Source organism: Ranitomeya variabilis, chromosome 8 (genome assembly GCF_051348905.1).
Source record: "Ranitomeya variabilis isolate aRanVar5 chromosome 8, aRanVar5.hap1, whole genome shotgun sequence".
In the NCBI taxonomy this organism is placed as follows: domain Eukaryota; kingdom Metazoa; phylum Chordata; class Amphibia; order Anura; family Dendrobatidae; genus Ranitomeya; species Ranitomeya variabilis.
Window position 1 is genome coordinate 156907280 of NC_135239.1, and position 4789 is coordinate 156912068.

Sequence of the window (4789 nt, forward strand, 5' to 3'; positions counted from 1 at the left end):
CATCTAGCGACCAACGTAGGCATGTTCCCCGGCTACTTCTAGGGTTGGCGTTAGGAGTAGATATATGGTCAACCCAGTTACCACTGCCCTATGAGCTGGATTTTTGTACTTTGCAGACTTGCTGATATCTCTGAGACCCTCGCCATTGGGGTCATAACAGTGGTGATGTCAAGCGCATCTTGGCACAGCGAGAGTGCCGCTGGATTAACACTCTCGGAACTATGATACCGAGGGGCCTGAATGAGGCACATGGATTTTCTTCCTTTCTCTAAGTTTAATGCCCGGGACTAGTAGTATTATCATTACCATCTCATGTTCTGTTTCTGTTACTTACCTGTCAGTTTTTAATTCGGTATTTTTTGATCTGTTAATTTTTAGTGTGTTTATACCTTTGGTCATTTCTTCACACGATTATCCATGCCGGGAGGATATATGGGGAGAAAATATATACGGATGAGAATAATACTTACCACTCGGAAGAGCAGAAGATTGACAAATGAAAATGGACTGTGTTAATTATACACAAAAATAATAACAATCCTATATTTTCCTCCATAGTATTGATATATCTATTTATAAATATTGCATTTATGTGCATAATATCCTCATACTTGTATGTAGTTTTATTGAATCTTAGGTTGATCTGTAGTGATTATGACCATAGTGTATTTTTACGGCTCTGGTTCTTTTCTTTCTTCTTATTTTCTGTGTGAGACATAGTATGTAAATTATTTAAACATCATATATAGTGGAATAAGTTTAATGTATCACGCACTTATTGCACCTTCACATGCACGGTTGCTCCTAGGGATGCTCTGTGTCTCGATTAGGTAGGCGCAGGGTAAACCAGTGAACATAGTAGATTATTGTGCATATCTTTAATGTTAATTATTGCTCACGCATGCGCACTTTCGTTATGGTGCCTAAATAATTTAGGCTCTTATAATTATTTTAATTTCTGCACGGAACCAATTACCTCACTAGCACTAAGTCACTTTATGCGTGGGAATGCAATCCTTGCTGTCCCGAGCTTCTTCTTCGGCGGCGATCCTGTGTTATGTGATGTGGGCGTGGCGCCGAACCGCTCACGTGACCGGGTCCTGCCGCTGAATCTGAGGCTTGGAATACAGCGAGGATGTAGTTACTGCGTTCCACGCTAATGCACCTGTTGGTCACATGACCGGATTATGTTAGGATATATATTAGATCAGGATCCCGTATTAGCCACGCCCCCTGAGGAAGCGGTTACACACAGACGCGAAACGCGCGTTGGGGTACACATCCAGGATCCAGACGGGCTCACCTGAACATTCATGGGTAAATAGCCTTTATATCGTTATGTTCTTTATGTTGCAAGGCATATATGTAGGTATGCTTACATGGTCAGCACTATTGCTAGCTGTTAATACTTGCCTTGGCTACCATGCATATGATGTAACTCCCTTTACCTATATGGAGTTCATTGTTATTTATTGCTGCAACATAGAATTTACACTATGATTACAATTGTGCCCTGATCTGTGAACCTGGTGTGCTGGTTGCACCATAGGACACAGTCACAATCCACTACTACACTATATGAAGTCTTTTCTATACGTATGTGCTTTTATGCCAAGTTGATTATTAATAAACATGTTTTAATATTACCTTTTGGGCCATTTTTTGACTCTTTTGTTCTCCAAAAATTAATAATATGATTTTGAGTCGCCTTATGTTTATATATTTACTGACGATCGTGTTAACATTTAATCCATGTCAACTGGCTGCAAGTGTGATTTAGTTATTGCCAACACCTGTTAGGTGCCACAGGTAAGTTACAGGTGCTGTTAATTTCACAAATTAGAGAAGCATCACATGATTTTTCGAACAGTGCCAATACTTTTGTCCACCCCCTTTTTTATGTTTGGTGTGGAATTATATCCAATTTGGCTTTAGAACAATTCTTTTTGTGTTTTTTTCATTTAAGACAAATTAAATGAAGATAATAATACCAAAGAATTTGTGTTTGCAATCATTTTCAGGAAGAAACTGAGTATTATCTGACAGAATTGCAGGGATGTGAATACTTTTGGCCATGACTGTATATAGCACAGTGTATACATCCAGCATATATAGCACAGTGTATACAGCCAGCATATATAGCACAGTGTATTCATCCAGCATATATAGCAGTGTGTACATCCAGCATATATAGCACAGTGTATTAATCCAGCATATATTGCACAGTGTATACATCCAGTATATACAGCACAGTGAATACATCCAGCATATATAGCACAGTGTATAAATCCAGCATATATAGCACAGTGTATACATCCAGCATATATAGCACAGTGTATACATCCAGCATATATAGCACAGTGTATACATCCAGCGTATAAAGCACAGTGTATACATCCAGGGAATATAGCACAGCGTATACATCCAGCATATATAGCACAGTGTTTACACCCATCATATATAGCACAGTGTATACATCCAGCGTATATAGCAGAGCGTATACATCCAGCATATATGGCACAGTGTATACATTACATCCAGCATATATAGCACAGTATATACATACAGAGTATACAGAAAAGGGACATCTATTTGGCCAGTTTCACATACTGTCATGGCGATCCGTTTAATGGATACCTTACTAACGAAATGCCTTACCAACCTGAGAATACCAGACCTAGCTGTCTGCTTTAGGAAGGCTGGTTGTCAAAAATAAGGGGACCCCACATCATTTAAAAAAAAAAGAAAAAAACCCGTAAGGGGACCCCTCTATTTTTGATAACCAACCTTGCTGAAGCTGATAGCTGAGAGTTGCAGCCCCCAGCTTTGAGTTTTACCTGGCTGGTTATCAAAAATACAGGGAAAAAATCCCTTTTTTTTTAGAGCATAGGCGCCAGCTGATGAATACTCCCATTAGCCGAACTTTCTCTCAATGTCATTAGTGGCAACAGTCGTCTGCTGACGGACCAGTGGTAAACTTTATACCTCCGATCATAGCTGCGGACTCACGCTGACATTTGACAGTTTTCCGCACCTGTTTTGAGAAATCCGCAGGTAAAAAGCACTGCGTTTTACCTGCGGATTTACTGCGGAATTACAGCGGATTTTATGCGGTTTTTGTGTGGATTCCACCTGCGGTTTTACACCTGCAGTTTTCTATTATGGAGGAATCCACACAAAGAATGGACATGCTGCAGAATAAACAATGCAGCATTTTTTTTCCGCAGCATGTGCATTGCGGATTTTGTTTTCCATAGGTTTGCATGGTACTGTAAACCCGAGCAACAAGTATACTAGCTCATCACTAGTGATTACGGCTTGTGCATGGTGGGTGCACATCCATTAGTGAGGATTATACAAGGGGGATTCAGCCTGAATATCTAGTAGGAAATGCTGCGTGATAAAATCATCACAGGACACCACATTCTGTCCCACTTGTCCATTTATCTCCAACCGCTGTAACGATGGTTACCGTTTTTATTGTGATGCTTGCTCATGTCGCTAGCGGGAGAAATCCCCTTCTCGCGTCCCAGCCGTCTGCTTTAATGATGGCGATGCCTGCGTCTGTGAACTGCGAACAGAAAAACGTGAGATCAGATTCTGCCTCTACATAATTTCCACTCAAAATCTAGAAATATCCCGAAATGTTAAAAGTTCTGTTCAACCGTCTTTTAAATTAGCACTCCACACAAAAGGACGAGGACTCGCTAGGCCTGACTTAGGGGAAACTTGTTGCCCACAGCAGCCAATCACATCTCAGCTTTCACTTCTAAAGTGGCTCGGAATGCTGGTTGCTATGGGCAACAACACCATTTATGTTTATAGCATATGTCCTGCTGCGCTTTCCTTAGTTTGCTTACTGACAGTTACCATTTTGGCAGGACCGTTAAAGCCAGAAAATCACACACGGTTTATGCACACCCAAAGTGTCTTAGAGTTAGTTTTTAACCGCCAAGATTCGTGACTTTAAAAATGTTGGTAATGCCTGCTCATCTGGAAAACAAAACTGGTCTAGTTGCCCATAGCAACCAACCAAATATCAGCTCTTATTGGACTGCAGCATTATAGTTGGTTGCTACGGGCAACAAAGCCGGTTGGTTTGAGAAGTGAGGCCCTGAGGGGGCGGAGCATGATATAAGCAACCAATGAGTGCATAAAAGAGAATACTAGTGTTATGCCTCCCCCCTCTAGGGTCCTGCACTGTCCATAATTTTTTTTTTTTTTTAAGGGAAAGTAACATAACTACAATCATGAGTGCCATTATAGCTACTGAACTCACTGCTAGCTTTTCCAAGGAACTGTCAAGTTAGTAGTTGAGTGAAAAAGAAGGGAGCATAGTTTTCTTTATTGGTGGCCATATTGCTCAACACAATGACTCAGCAAACTTTTTATGCCTCCTATTTGGGGAGTGGGGGGAATTTGGATTTGGATCTTTACCTGTTCTACAGCTCACATGGTGACTATGGTGATTCCACCTCCTGATTTGGCGGCGACGTCTGGGCGTGCTTCTATACCTCCGAGACGCCATGTTGATATCGCGAGGTTACCCTTTTCTTGGTCTGGAGCAGAGCAAGGCTGAAGTCAGGATTCCAAATAGAATGTTCATGACAAGCGCGATGACATCAGTTTTATGCAATCACGGAATATGCAAATCGCTTAGGTCAACTGACCACACCCTCTGAAGTAACAAAGGGGCCACACCTGCTTGATATGTCATTGAATAGAATATGCAAATCGCTTAGGTCATCCAACCACACCCTCTGACGTAACAAAGGGGCCACACCCGCTT

General features: G+C 41.3%; 1 long non-coding RNA gene across 1 annotated transcript; it reads right to left on the bottom strand.

Moving 5' to 3' along the window:
* Window positions 1-937: 937 nt before the first annotated feature.
* Window positions 938-4579, bottom strand: LOC143787314 (uncharacterized). Its single transcript, XR_013218322.1, has 3 exons — window positions 4438-4579; window positions 3473-3571; window positions 938-1165 (listed from the first exon to the last, which is right to left on the bottom strand). It is a non-coding gene; the product is annotated as an uncharacterized LOC143787314 (long non-coding RNA).
* Between the last annotated feature and the right edge of the window lie 210 nt (window positions 4580-4789).